General features: G+C 48.5%; 1 long non-coding RNA gene across 1 annotated transcript; it reads left to right on the top strand.

Moving 5' to 3' along the window:
- Window positions 1-1,186: 1,186 nt before the first annotated feature.
- Window positions 1,187-10,355, top strand: LOC143805068 (uncharacterized). The gene is made up of 3 exons (XR_013221172.1): window positions 1,187-1,302; window positions 9,240-9,371; window positions 10,224-10,355. It is a non-coding gene; the product is annotated as an uncharacterized LOC143805068 (long non-coding RNA).
- The last annotated feature ends 5,671 nt before the right edge of the window (window positions 10,356-16,026 follow it).

Here is a 16,026-nt window from a genome sequence, read left to right as displayed (position 1 = left end):
CTGCCCCCGCAGCTGCAGGCAGATCCCCCTCCCTGCTGCCTGCTCGGGGCAATTACGCCCCGCCCACTGGCCCCCTGGCACTCTGGGTGAGCACATCGCTAGCCTGTGGGGCCCCTGCACACCAAATCATACGGAGGGGTGCCTCACAGGCTGCGCTGTCTGGCCCCCCACGTCAGGTCCCGCTCAGTCACCCACCACCCCAGCACAGACCATCCGCCAGCCGCGGCCTGGCCCACTACGCCCTCCCAGCAGGCATCGCTGCAATGCCTGCACGAGGGGTCGTGGGGTCAGGCCGTTCACCCAACATCGTGGTCACGGAGCGCGCTGATCGGGCCACCTCATCCAACCAGCGCGCTCCGCAACCAGTACAGTATGACACAAACACGTGCACACACACGCCACTAATAAACGGCGCTCCGCCGACACCCCCATACACCCAGACACAGCCGGAGCTGTTTAGTACACCCTCCACGGTTCCTTCCCACACACCCCCAGCGGCTAACGTCGTCGCCTTATCGCCAATGCCGTCACCGCGCCCCCCACCGCAAGCTATTACACACAGCCAGCGCGCCCCAGCCTCATCCCCTGACCACGACAATCACAGGCGTATACGCCGCAGACTGTCCCCATCCTCCGACGAAGACTCCCAACACTACGTCCACCCCCCAAATCCCCACTATTCCCCCTATAGCCGCTGCGCGCGCACTTATCGCCACAGATCCCGGTCCGCTAGGTGGCGCTCGCCACCAACATCGGGACAGTCTGACAGTTCCGAGTACAGCGAGAGGCGCTACCGTAGAAGGCGGCGCTCACCACCATTAGCGGTAACGGCTCAGCCACACGTCAGCATGGCGGGAGCGACACCATTAGCGGTAACGGCTCAGCCACACATCAACATGGCGGGAGCGACACCACTAGCGGTAACGGCTCAGCCACATGTCAACATGGCGGGAGCGACACCATCAGTGGTAACGGCTCAGCCACACATCAACATGGCGGGAGCGACACCACTAGCGGTAACGGCTCAGCCACATGTCAACATGGCGGGAGCGACACCATCAGTGGTAACGGCTCAGCCACACATCAACATGGCGGGAGCGTCACCACTAGCGGTAACGGCTCAGCCACACGACGAGCCATTGCCGTCAACGTCCCTAGCCTCGGCTACCGGCAGGGGATACCTACCCTCTGGTCCCCGGGCTACCAACCTACCCCCCTGGGCTTCCTGCCAGCAAGTTACAGCTACGACGGGAGTCGGAGTACCCCCACTACCGGGAGACACTCGGCCTGCGTCAGGCAACGGTAAGAGCTCTGAATTGGGCGAGCACCAAGCCATACACATCACAGGGGAAGGGGATTTAGCATCCACTATCAGGGCGCTGGTTCACCAGCTGACTCGCTCGGCCGGACCAACTGACACAAGGGCAGCTCAATCAGCTAGCCTCCACAAGGACGCATTTTTCTGCGGTATTAGTCCCCTAGGTACACACGTGGACCCAGAGATAAAGCAGAAAATATGGGATAACGATTACGTGGATATATGGTCGCTTTTGTCAGAAGACCAGCAATCCGTAGATAAGGAGCGGAGGGCAGGATTCGAAAGAAGCAGACCTAAGATCGCCCAAACCATGAATAACTGGCTTCAGGCCTTCGCAGTCTTAGGCTGCATCATGGGTCAAAAACACCCGGAACGCTGTTCCGAGCTATTCATATACCAAGACCTAGTATATAACTCGTATAAGTCCCACGGCGGGTCAGCGTGGAGGCGGTACGACGAAGAATTCCGCAGGCGGCTTGCTATGCAACCCGACCTAGGATGGGGCGTTAAAGCGACGGACGTCTGGTTGCGTCTTATGTTATCCGAAAAACAACCCCCCTTTTCGTCGTCGGCCACTAATTACCCAGCCACCGCAGGCCAAAATTCAGTGGTCGTACGGAGACCAGGGGCCTGCTTGCTGTACAACGAGGGGTACTGCCGCTTCCACGGTTCCTGTAGATACAAACACGACTGCTCCGCCTGCGGTGGTGGACACCCCGCAGCGAGATGTACGCGCCAAGCACCTACACGGCATAACCCCGGTGAACGTTACCGCAATGGGCCCTTGGCTAAGCCTCTACCCCAATAAAGAGGCCGCGCAGCAACTCGATCTCGGCTTTAAGTTCGGTTTCTTTATCCCCTTTAATTTTAGTCGCGAAACGAAATCGGCAAATAATCTTAAATCCGCTCGCGAATTTCCCGAGATCCTACGGAAAAAAGTTCAAAAAGAGGTAGAACTAGGCAGGATGGCGGGCCCATTTACATCGATGCCTTTCAGTAATTTTAGAATCTCACCCCTGGGCATCGTCCCTAAAAAAGAACCGGGAAAATATCGGCTAATCCACCACCTCTCATACCCAAAAGGCGATTCGGTAAACGACGCGATACTCCCAGAAGAAGCATCAGTAACTTACGCTTCATTTGACAGGGCAGTCGAGCTCATGCGGGCCGCTGGGCCCGGCGGCCTGCTGGCGAAATCGGACATAGAGTCAGCCTTCCGCCTGCTACCCGTTCACCCTGAGTGCTTCCACCTGTTAGGTTGTAAGGTGGACCAGCTCTTTTACTTTGACATGTGCCTACCGATGGGCTGCTCCATCTCCTGTCACTACTTCGAGCTTTTCAGCACTTTTCTTGACTGGGTAGTACGTTACGAAACCGGCAGCAATTCGACGGTTCATTACCTCGACGATTTCCTGTTCGTCGGGCCAAAGGACTCGGAACTCTGTTATTACCTCCTAAACAAATTCGAATTTCTAGCCAGCCATTTCGGCGTGCCTCTCTCAACAGAAAAAACGGTCGGCCCGTGTAATGTGCTGCCTTTTCTTGGCATAGAGATCGATACTAACGCAATGGTGTTTAGATTGCCGGAGGATAAATTACTGAAAACGCTGAAAATGGTTGAAGATTTCTGCGGGGTTAAAAAAGTCACCCTCCAACAAATGCAGTCCCTGCTAGGTTTACTCAACTTTGCTTGCCGCGTAATGCCAGTGGGCAGAACCTTTTCACGCTGGCTATCGCTGGCAACGAAGGGCATCTCCCAGCCGGGCCATAGAATTAGGCTTACTCGCTCACTGAAGGAAGACTTGCTAGTCTGGAGAACATTCCTATATTCCTACAACGGCCATACTTGCCTCATGTCTCGAGAAACGCCAAGCAAAGAGCTAGGGCTAGCAGCAGGTGGAAGTCTCAGAGACGGGTTTGTGGCAATCTACCAAAACCAATGGTGCAAAGCGAGCTGGCCGGCCTCGTGGGCCTCCGCAAATTGGGGCGCGACTGTTGTGAATTTGGATTCTGGGCTCCCCCGGTGGCCGCTTGTGGAATTGGACTTGTCATCCTCTTTCCTGTTTCACCTGGTTTCATCAGTAGTGGGTGTCGCTATTTAAGCTCATTTCTCTGGTGGTTTCTTGCCGGTCAACAATGTTATCTGATGCCTCTCAGTGCTTGTTCCTGCTTCTGACAACTACTAGATAAGTTGGACTTTTGTCCATGTTTCGTTTTGCCTATTTGTTCCAGTTCACAGCTGAAGTTTTGTTACTGTGTCTGGAAAGCTCTCGTTGATCAGGGATTGCTACTCTGGCGTTATGAGTTAATGCCAGAGTTTAAGGTAATCTCTGGATGGTATTTTGTTAGTGTTTTTCTGCTGACCATGAAAGTATACTATCTGTCTTCTGCTATCTAGTAAGCGGACCTCAAATTTGCTAAGACTATTTTCCTGCTGCGTTTGTTGTTTCATCTGAACTCACCGTCATTATATGTGGGGGGCTACTGTCTTCTTTGGAATATTTCTCTAGAGGTGAGCCAGGTCTTATATTTCCCTCTGCTAGCTATTTAGGTCTTAGGCCAGAGCTGGGCATCTAGCGTTAAATAGGAAATGCTACCTGGCTATTTCTAGTTGCGCGGCAGGCTTAGTTCATGGTCAGTATAGTTCCATCTTCCGAGAGCTTGTCCCTCTATAGGCTTGCTATGATCTCTGCCTGCAGAGATCATGACAGTTTGACCAGCCACTAAAGTGTTAAAGACCCAGGTTGAGAAAGGAGAGTTATAAGAAGTCTGCTGGAATTTTTTTTTTTTTTTTTTTTTTTCCAGTTTGCCTTGCTGCAGTCTTTTTTCTCTCTCTCCTCCTAATCTCTGTATGGCTCTGTGTGCACCTGACAATAATGGATCTTCAGAGTGTAACTGCGGGTTTGAATAATCTCATCACGAAAGTACAAAATTTACAAGATTTTGTGGTACATGCTCCAGTATCTGAGCCGAGAATTCCTTTGCCGGAGTTCTTCACAGGGAATAGAGCTAGCTTCCAGAATTTCCGAAATAATTGTAAGCTTTATTTGTCCCTGAAGTCTCGTTCAGCTGGAGACCCTGTTCAGCAGGTTAGGATTGTGATTTCCTTGCTCAGGGGTGACCCTCAAGATTGGGCCTTCTCATTGCCAGCAGGGGATCCTGCGTTGCGCGATGTGGATGCGTTTTTTCTGGCCTTGGGCTTGCTTTATGAGGAACCTCATTTGGAACTTCAGGCAGAAAAAACTTTGATGGCACTATCTCAGGGGCAAGATGAAGCTGAGGTTTACTGCCAAAGATTCCGTAAGTGGTCTGTGCTTACTCAGTGGAATGAGTGCGCCTTGGCGGCAACTTTCAGAGAAGGTCTCTCTGATGCCGTTAAGGATGTTATGGTGGGGTTCCCTGTGCCTGCAGGTCTGAATGAGTCCATGACAATGGCTATTCAGATTGATAGGCGTCTGCGGGAGCGCAAACCGGTGCACCATCTGGCGGTGTCTATGGAAAAGACGCCAGAGAGTATGCAGTGTGATAGAATTCTGTCCAGGAGCGAGCGACAGAATTTTAGACGGAAGAATGGATTGTGCTTCTATTGTGGGGATTCTACTCATGTTATATCAGCATGCTCTAGGCGTACAAAGAAGCTTGATAAGTCTGTTTCCATTGGCACCATTCAGTCTAAGTTTATTTTGTCTGTAACCCTGATTTGCTCTTTGTCATCCATTGCCACGGACGCCTATGTTGACTCTGGCGCCGCTCTGAGTCTTATGGATTGGTCCTTTGCCAATCGTTGTGGTTTTGATTTAGAGCCTTTGGAGACTCTTATTCCTCTGAAGGGGATTGACTCCACCCCATTGGCTAATAATAAACCACAATACTGGACACAAGTAACCATGCGTATCAATCCGGATCACCAGGAGATTATTCGTTTCCTGGTGCTGTATAATTTACATGACGATTTGGTACTGGGATTGCCATGGTTGCAGTCTCACAATCCAGTCTTGGACTGGAGAGCAATGTCTGTGTTGAGCTGGGGATGTAAGGGTATTCATGGGGACTTACCTTTGGTTTCTATTTCGTCGTCTATTCCCTCTGAAGTCCCTGAGTTCCTCTCTGATTATCAAGACGTCTTTGACGAACCCAAGCTTGGGTCGTTACCTCCGCACCGTGAGTGCGATTGTGCCATAGATTTGATACCGGGTTGCAAATATCCAAAGGGTCGTTTGTTTAATCTGTCTGTGCCGGAACATGCTGCTATGCGGGAATATATAAAGGAGTCTTTGGAAAAGGGACATATTCGTCCATCTTCTTCTCCCTTGGGAGCTGGGTTTTTCTTTGTCTCAAAAAAGGACGGCTCTTTGAGACCATGTATTGATTATCGGCTTCTGAATAAGATTACTGTTAAGTACCAATACCCATTGCCATTGCTTACTGATTTGTTTGCTCGTATAGAGGGTGCTAAGTGGTTCTCTAAAATTGATCTTCGTGGGGCGTATAATTTGGTGCGGATCAGGCAGGGGGATGAGTGGAAGACCGCATTTAATACGCCCGAGGGCCACTTTGAGTATTTGGTCATGCCTTTTGGTCTTTCTAATGCCCCTTCAGTTTTCCAGTCTTTTATGCATGATATTTTCCGCGATTTTTTGGATAAATTTATGATAATATATCTGGATGATATTCTGATTTTTTCTGATGACTGGGACTCTCATGTCCAGCAGGTCAGGAGAGTTTTTCAGGTTCTGCGGTCTAATTCTTTATGTGTGAAGGGGTCTAAGTGCGTTTTTGGGGTCCAGAAAATTTCCTTTTTGGGGTATATTTTTTCTCCCTCTTCCATTGAGATGGATCCCGTCAAGGTGCAAGCTATTTGTGACTGGACTCAGCCCTCCTCTCTTAAGGGTCTTCAGAGATTTTTGGGCTTTGCCAACTTTTACCGCCGATTTATTGCTGGTTTTTCGGATGTCGTTAAACCACTGACTGATTTGACCAGACATGGCGCTGATGTTGCTAATTGGTCCCCTCATGCTGTAGAGGCCTTTCAGGAGCTTAAGCACCGTTTTGCCTCTGCCCCTGTGTTACGTCAGCCTGATGTGAATCTGCCTTTTCAGGTTGAGGTTGACGCTTCGGAGATCGGAGCTGGGGCAGTGTTGTCGCAGAAAGGTTCCGACTGCTCCGTCATTAGGCCTTGTGCCTTCTTTTCTCGCAAATTTTCGCCCGCAGAGCGGAATTATGATGTTGGGAATAGGGAGCTTTTGGCCATGAAGTGGGCGTTTGAGGAGTGGCGCCATTGGCTAGAGGGGGCTAAGCATCAGGTGGTGGTATTGACTGACCACAAAAATTTGATTTATCTTGAGACTGCCAGGCGCCTGAATCCTAGACAGGCGCGCTGGTCTTTATTTTTTTCTCGCTTTAATTTTGTGGTGTCATACCTACCGGGTTCTAAGAATGTTAAGGCAGATGCCCTTTCTAGGAGTTTTGACCCGGACTCTCCTGGTAATGCTGAACCCACAGGTATCCTTAGGGAGGGAGTAATTTTGTCGGCCGTTTCTCCTGATCTTCGGCGGTCCTTGCAAGAGTTTCAGGCGGATAGACCGGATCGTTGTCCGCCTGATAGATTGTTTGTTCCGGATGATTGGACCAGTAGAGTCATCTCTGAGGTACATTCTTCTGCATTGGCAGGTCATCCCGGAATTTTTGGTACCAGGGATTTGGTGGCAAGATCCTTCTGGTGGCCTTCCCTGTCACGAGATGTGCGAGTCTTTGTGCAGTCATGTGACATTTGTGCTCGGGCCAAGTCTTGTAGTTCTCGGGCTAGCGGACTGCTGTTGCCCTTGCCTATTCCTAAGAGGCCTTGGACACACATCTCGATGGATTTTATTTCAGATCTGCCTGTTTCCCAGAAGATGTCTGTCATCTGGGTGGTCTGTGACCGTTTCTCTAAAATGGTCCATTTGGTTCCTCTGCCCAAGTTGCCTTCTTCTTCTGAGTTGGTTCCTCTGTTTTTTCAGAATGTTGTCCGATTGCACGGTATTCCTGAGAATATTGTTTCTGACAGAGGTACCCAATTTGTGTCTAGTTTTTGGCGGGCATTCTGTGCTAGGATGGGTATAGACTTGTCTTTTTCATCTGCTTTTCACCCTCAGACTAATGGCCAGACCGAGCGGACTAATCAGACCCTGGAGACATATCTGAGGTGTTTTGTCTCTGCTGACCGGGATGATTGGGTTGCTTTTTTGCCATTGGCAGAGTTCGCCCTCAATAATCGGGCCAGCTCTTCCACCTTGGTGTCCCCGTTTTTCTGTAATTCGGGGTTTCACCCTCGATTTTCCTCCGGTCAGGTGGAATCCTCGGATTGTCCTGGAGTGGATGCGGTGGTGGAGAGATTGCATCACATCTGGGGGCAGGTTATGGACAATTTGAAGTTGTCCCAGGAGAAGACTCAGCGTTTTGCCAACCGTCATCGTCGTGTTGGTTCTCGGCTTTGTGTTGGAGATTTGGTGTGGTTGTCTTCTCGTTTTGTCCCTATGAGGGTCTCTTCTCCTAAGTTTAAACCTCGGTTCATCGGCCCTTATAGAATATTGGAGATTCTTAATCCTGTTTCTTTCCGTTTGGACCTCCCTGCGTCCTTTTCCATTCATAACGTTTTTCATCGGTCGTTATTGCGCAGGTATGAGGTACCTGTTGTACCTTCAGTTGAGCCTCCTGCTCCGGTGTTGGTTGAGGGTGAGTTGGAGTACGTTGTGGAGAAAATTTTGGACTCTCGTGTTTCCAGACGGAGACTCCAGTATCTGGTCAACTGGAAGGGTTACGGCCAGGAGGATAATTCTTGGGTCAATGCATCTGATGTTCATGCTTCTGATCTTGTTCGTGCCTTCCATAGGGCTCATCCTGGTCGCCCTGGTGGATCTGGTGAGGGTTCGGTGCCCCCTCCTTGAGGGGGGGGTACTGTTGTGAATTTGGATTCTGGGCTCCCCCGGTGGCCGCTTGTGGAATTGGACTTGTCATCCTCTTTCCTGTTTCACCTGGTTTCATCAGTAGTGGGTGTCGCTATTTAAGCTCATTTCTCTGGTGGTTTCTTGCCGGTCAACAATGTTATCTGATGCCTCTCAGTGCTTGTTCCTGCTTCTGACAACTACTAGATAAGTTGGACTTTTGTCCATGTTTCGTTTTGCCTATTTGTTCCAGTTCACAGCTGAAGTTTTGTTACTGTGTCTGGAAAGCTCTCGTTGATCAGGGATTGCTACTCTGGCGTTATGAGTTAATGCCAGAGTTTAAGGTAATCTCTGGATGGTATTTTGTTAGTGTTTTTCTGCTGACCATGAAAGTATACTATCTGTCTTCTGCTATCTAGTAAGCGGACCTCAAATTTGCTAAGACTATTTTCCTGCTGCGTTTGTTGTTTCATCTGAACTCACCGTCATTATATGTGGGGGGCTACTGTCTTCTTTGGAATATTTCTCTAGAGGTGAGCCAGGTCTTATATTTCCCTCTGCTAGCTATTTAGGTCTTAGGCCAGAGCTGGGCATCTAGCGTTAAATAGGAAATGCTACCTGGCTATTTCTAGTTGCGCGGCAGGCTTAGTTCATGGTCAGTATAGTTCCATCTTCCGAGAGCTTGTCCCTCTATAGGCTTGCTATGATCTCTGCCTGCAGAGATCATGACACGCGACCCTGCCCTGCCAGAAGTCTTTGCGATCGTAGCCGCAGTAGAGCTCTGGGGCACACAACTAGAGAACAGGAACATAAGATTCTCCACAAAACACCCCGGCACAGCAAAGAGCTTGAACAGCATGTCCTCTGCATCCCCACCTTTGCTTGCACTGCTACGCTGCCTGGCATTACTGTGCTTGAAGCACAACATCTGGTGTCGTGCCACAGTTACGTCTGTTGATAATAACCTTGTTAACGCTCTGTTATTCTCCGATTGGCAGGCTTTCAAAGCTCTCCTTCCGACCGCGCAACCATCGGGTGTCCAGTGTCCAACACTCCTTTTGGACACGGTAGCCAATCAATGATGCCACTGATCCGCGCATCAGTCACGCCGGCTACCTGGCAGGCTTACGGTAAGGCATGGGACGAGTGGTGCTCACTTATTCACGGAAGACCGGTGGATAGGTGCGATTGGGCGAGATGCGAAGTGCTGGTCGAATTTTTGAATTTGCTCAGGCAAAGAGGCGCGTCGGGAACATCGGCGCAGCGACATCTCTCGGGATTAGCCTTTTTCTTCCAGCTTGCGGGGTGGGCGGACGTGACAAAGTATTTTTTCATCAGACAAGCCGTTAAAGGCTGGAAAAGGCTCCAACCTAGCCAGGAGTGTCGTCGTCCCATTTCTTTGAGCTTACTACACGGGATTATCACGATTTCCCCATCGGTGTGCACCTCCCACTACGAGTCGGTCCTAGTGTCAGCCGCGTTTGCCATCGCCTTTTTCGGAGCGCTTAGGATCAGCGAGCTGGTGCCACGTTCAAAAACTTCACTAGACGGCGGGCTAATCAATGAAGACCTCGTCATATGTAACGAGGCACTGCGCATTAGGGTGCGCAAATCCAAATGCGACCCCACCGGGAGAGGGACGTGGGTCCTAGTTAAGTCGTCGGATGGCCCCGTATGCCCACTAAACGTAGTAAAAAAATACACGGGAATGAAGGGGGCGGGTAGATTCTTTCTGTCACACGCAGACGGCTCCCCCCTGACCAAATACCAGTTCCACACAATTTTTAATCGGTGTCTCGAAGCAGTTAGCGCCGATCCATCGGAATACGGTACACATTCTTTCCGTATAGGGGCTGCCACCGAGGCGGCTAAGGCCGGCATCCCCGAGGCTGAAGTGCAGCGGTTGGGTCGGTGGAAATCCGCATGCTTCGCCAGATACATAAGGCCCGACCTGCTTAAGTAACATATCTTGTTTTTTCCAGGCGCTAAAAAACCGGCAGTTTGGGTGGTTGGACATTCATACATCTACTGGGCAAAGAAGCGGGCCGAACAGCGGCCGGGGGGCGTGAATCTAGGCTTCAGGAACGTAGTGGTCAACTGGAGAGGGATAAGAGGCCTACAGTGGGAAAAAATCTTCCCAGAAGTCATCAATATCGCTAAAAGGGCCAAAGGGCCGGTGATACTAGTCTTGCACGCGGGTGGCAACAATCTGGGAAAACGGAGATGTATTGACCTCAGCTCAACGATGACAGCTGATATCGAGCGTTTCTTCCACCTGTTACCCGACATGATATTGGTGTGGTCGGAGATGGTGCCGCGTGCGGTCTGGCACGGGGCTAAGGACCCAAGAGGTTTAGAACTATCAAGAAAAAAGGTCAACCTGAAAGTGGCAAGATTCGTAAAATCAAAATTCGGCATCGTAGTTCGACATCACCAACTGGAAGGCGACCAATCAGGTTTGCTGAGGTCCGACGGTATTCATCTCACGAACATTGGTCTTGACATATTTTTGTCTGGTCTACAAGACAGTATCGAACAGGCACTAAGGCTGAAGGGTGGGGGTCGGAGTCACGTGTAGGTAGTACACATGATCCTCCGTGGCGGAAATGGAGGGAGGGGCGAAGCTTCGTAGCCGCTCATTGGCTGGCCGCCGGTCGGTCGCAGACTGGGCCCACGGCTGTGAGCCCGCTGCGAAATGTAATTTGCCCCTCCCTGCTTATTAAATTAATAAACTGTGACCGACTAGTTCAACCCATCCGAGCCTGTTTGTGTTGTCTTTTCGGGATTGGTGGTAGGGGGGAAGGCACTATTTACGACACACGGGTCGCCGCAGTCTGGTAGGCACGGTACCGCATAGGGAATGTGCCTCTGACTGCGGAGCCCCTTATAGATGAAGATAATAGGAAACAGCGTGCAGTGCCTATTCCACCCTCACACTACTCCCCCAGGTGATGCACTAATTGGGACGCCCAGTGGACCAACGGGAGGAGAGAGGAAGGGGCATCTGGCCACACCCACAAAGGTTAAATCCAGGTGCCGGGGTCAGTTCCTTCCTCTTTCTCCCCGGCTGACCCTCTGGAAGCAATTGTCCCACCCTCCCTCCCCTACATATTTACTACTGTGGTTACGTTTTCAAAAGGCTTTATTACTTGAAATGTATAGCTGATGATTATAATACTGTTATTTTTAAGTCACAGCGGAAATGGAGGGAGGGGCGAAGCTTCGTAGCCACTCATTGGCTGGCCGCCGGTCGGTCGCAGACTGGGCCCACGGCTGTGAGCCCGCTGCGAAATGTAATTTGCCCCTCCCTGCTTATTAAATTAATAAACTGTGACCGACTAGTTCAACCCATCCGAGCCTGTTTGTGTTGTCTTTTCGGGATTGGTGGTAGGGGGGAAGGCACTATTTACGACACACGGGTCGCCGCAGTCTCATTTGCGTAGATAGGTCACTCAGAGGCTGATCCTACATTTACAGTATGACCAGGATTTGACTAGAGAGGAGAGACTAGCACGGCCATTAACTCTTCATCTGCTGTAGGTACAATCAAATTGAAAAACGCCACTCTGCTTTGGCATTTTTAGCTGCATTGTGGGAATCTAATCTTAGGTTTTAGCAATTATATCTTACGCCCCCTTTTCATTAGATGAGATAAAATGATGAAGACTGAATAAATAACGTTAATTCGATTATGTTTAACTTTATTATACACCACATCAAATATCTGTTAGTACTTACAAAGCAGTGACCTCAGATTAACTGTAGCCGATTCTAATAATTACAATGAGAATAAATCTTCTGCCCGATGATGTTTGGAACATTGCGTTTCCTTTGCTTAATTACATAAAAGTTTTTTTTCTAAGATACCAAGTAAAAGTTTTTCTATAATGCCATCTTCTCCAGGAACATCCAGTCTTCATTAAATAATTATCTGTCTTTAATTGTTTTTATGTGGAAAAAAATGTATTTTAATGTTTTAATGTCCAAGTCAGCTTTTAATTATTTACAGTTTAGTTAATTACTGTTGCACAAGACGTTTCTCCGATAGAGAGATCCTCGCTGTTATTGTAATGTTAGTGATGACTTGGCGCAGGGCTCAAGTGGGATCAATTATTCAGAGGTTTAAGATGTTGGGCATTTCAATTTACAAAATCACATTTTGTGAAGTGAAAAACGTGACAGTGTAGAGAACGGTAACCGAGGAATCTGGCATTATTTTAATATTCAGCAAAGCAATTTCCATGTATTGAAGAGAATTTGCGCTAAATTTTTTTTCAAAATATATGCAACAAGATTTGCATAAAAGAATACTGAGAGCAGATATAAGAAACTTTGCAATATATCTTGCTATCAGAGAAATATGCTTATTTCTTCACTTATGACCCACTTCCCCCACCTAAGACAGTTAAAATGCTTAAAAGGGTTGTCCAAGCACTACATAACAAATGAAGATATATATATATATATATATATATATATATATATATATATATATATATATATATATATATATATATATATATATATACTGTATATATACACCCAGCACCACACCAATTAGTTTCTATTTGATTCGGTGTCTCCGAGATGTAACCACATAGGATGGAGCTGTAAAATAATAGAAGCTGAGCAAATTTTTAGCCTAAGCAAACAGATACAGTAATTGATGAGGGAATTGGGTGTCAGACCACCACTGATCTCCTGTTGATGTCCTATTCCGATAGGTCATCAATATGTTGTGCTTGGACAACCCTTTTAAGGCAAAACTGATTGCAAGCTCATTGATGTGTCAGATTACGGGTACTTTTTGAAGTCTATTCGGAGTAGAAAGGAGAAAAGTGAGGCACACATACACCAAGTTCTGTTGCTTTCTATTGAGGAGAAAAATGAGAGAGTGATGCAGAGACACACACAAACACTGACTTCTGCTGCTTTCTAGTAAGTGTTTTATCTCACCCCATTGCTAAATTCACTGCTCTGTACTCCAGTGTATTATTCTCTGTGCTACACAAACAGGTGTTACACAGAGATAAGAGAGGAGTAATCATTCATGTCTCTGTGTACACTTTTTCTAGGAAATATCTTAGCTGTTTGTCTCATCTTCCTAGTTCGGAGAGAACTGAAAATAGAGTGATAGAGTCTGCAGAGGGGAAAACTGGAGAGACATGCAGGATATCATCTGTGCCACAGCCAGAGATCATATTATTCCTCATGTACATATGCATGTCAGCTTGTTCTGGAAAATCAACTATTTATCCCATGTCATAGCGAAAAAATGAAAATGTTAAAGACATCTCCAGAGAGGGACATATTTAGTGATGTCCGAATTTGTTCATAAAACGATCGCCAAACATAAATTCGCACAATAAGGCACATTCGGATTCGTGATCGGAAACATGAGCAAAATTTTATAAAATTGGGAAAAATCTGTGTCATTCGGTAAAAGTGCGGGAAAATATTATTGTTGCCACTGAAGTATTTTCTGCATTTTAGCAATGATAATGATGATCTATCATGTTTGGCACATGTTTGATGAGGGGAGGAGGTTTGCAGAGCTCCGAGGTGCCGCCTACTTGTAAACAGTAATTTTTTTGTCCTAACTTTATGTATGCAGAAAATTAGCTAGCCAATCAGGGAAATCGCAGGAAATACCCACAATGTCCTGACACAATGGCTTGTGTCATTGGCTGCTGAAATCACATGTCCCTCTCCATATAAATAGCAGACATCTTGTTTTAGCGCCATTTTGACACTAACAGCGCAGAGAGGCTGCTCCTGACGCTGGCACTGTTAGCAGCAAGATTTTAGCTAGTTAGTTAGCGGTTGTATATCAGTCAGATAGTGTAGCTAGATAGTGTCCAGTGTGGCTGTGAAATTTTTTCACTAGCTAAATGTGAAACAGCCTGCTATATCCCATGTTGTCATTTAGTGCTGTGATGATATGAAACTGTCTGCAGACCTAAGACACAATAAAACAAAATTAAAATTTTTCAGTTGCAAAAAGTTAGATAACCCGCTGTATTACACTGTGTCATTTTGTTGGGTTGAAATTAAGCTGTAAAGGCCTGATCCAGAGGCCACAAAAAAATTCTTCTGTTCCTACTGTAGCATACAGGTGCTTGGATGCAGAAGCACAGAGCAGGGGTTAACTATTATTTAATTCTTCAACAGTAATGAACTCCTCGTATTTAACTATACAATCTTTTGCTGTCAGGTTCAACTTATCGTAGCTCTGTGGGATGTGTTGATGGGATGCCGGCGGAGGCTGGTGCAGCATCTTCAGGCGTCCCTGCCCAACACACAGTCTCGCTTCTGGTGGCAGTGGGCTGTCACCGGTTTTGTCCGCTGAGCCCCTAGTCCATTTAACTGTGGAGCAGAAGAGTGAAGCCCTCCACAAGATTTCACTCGGTGCCTATCTCTCTGAGCAGTCGCCGTCACCTGAATTTCCGCACCACAATGCTCTGCTTGGCGCACGTCCCTCTGTGTGTCAGCTGATACCTGGACATCCATATTTCAATTGTCTGTCCGGCACGCATCTCCCTGCACACCTGCTGATGTGGACGAGTCTCTACCGTGCACGCTCTGGATCTGCGCGCTGTGGCCTAACACTCTCCTCAGTAGCGTAGCTACCGAGGGGGCAGAGGGTGCGGGCGCCCCAGGCCCGGTGCTCTGAGGGGGCCCACCCAGAGCTATACTACTGTAACTGTAATGGCATGCACAGCGCGCTGATACAGTTACATTCTGCGCCAGAGCAGGGGGAATCAATCTCCCTGCTCTGCTGCCCGGCTGCTTTGGGGCCCCTGAGCAGGCAGGGGGGCCCCGGTGCCAGCAGTGGGCCCCCGCATGTCATCGCAGGGTCAGCTGTATCGGCATCTAGCCAATACAGCTGACTGCATTGATGGGAGAAGGAGCGTTACGCTCTCTCTCCCATCATCCCCCTGTCAGCATATGATGCAGACACTGACAGCGGGCGCGATGACGTCATTACCTGGCGCCTGCTGTCAGGAGATGAGTAGGTCAGAGCAGCGGAGGAAACAGGAGGAAGACAGGTGAGTATTTATTTATTTTTATGGGGGCTGCTTTATACTTCAGGGTCTGCCTTTGGGGGTGCTGCCTTATACTACAGGGTCTGCCTATGGGGGTGCTGCTTTATACTACAGGGTCTGCCTATGGTGGTTCTGCCTTATACTACAGGGTCTGCCTATGGGGTGCTGCTTTATACTACAGGGCCTGCATATGGGGGTGCTGCCTTATACTACAAGGTCTGCCTATGGGGGTGCTGCCTTATATTACATGGTGTGCATATGGGGTGCTGCTTTATACTACAGAGTCTGCCTATGGGGGTGCTGCTTTATACCACAGAGTCTGCCTATGAGGGTGCTGCCTTATACTACAAGGTCTGCTTATGGGGTGCTGCCTTATACTATAGGGTCTGCCTATGGGGTTCTGTCTTATACTACAGGGTGTGCCTATGCGGGGTTGCATTATACTACAGAGTCTGCCTATGGGGTGCTGCCTTATACTACAGAGTCTGCCTATGGGGTGCTGTCTTATACTACAGGGTCTGCCTATGCAGGGGTGCATTATACTACAGAGTTTACCTATGGGGTGCTGCCTTATAATAAAGGGTCTGCCTATGGGGGTGCTGCCTTATACTACATGGTCTGCCTATGGAGTACATTATACAATATAGAATAGGTCTAAGAGGAGTGCATTATACCATATGAAGTCCTATGGAGAGTGCATTATACTATGTGGATGCCTATGGGGGCATATTATACAATA

The sequence above is a fragment of the Ranitomeya variabilis genome, chromosome 1 (genome assembly GCF_051348905.1).
Source record: "Ranitomeya variabilis isolate aRanVar5 chromosome 1, aRanVar5.hap1, whole genome shotgun sequence".
Taxonomy (NCBI): domain Eukaryota; kingdom Metazoa; phylum Chordata; class Amphibia; order Anura; family Dendrobatidae; genus Ranitomeya; species Ranitomeya variabilis.
Note: the sequence above shows the minus strand (reverse complement) of the source record. Positions and strands in the feature narration are given on the sequence as shown.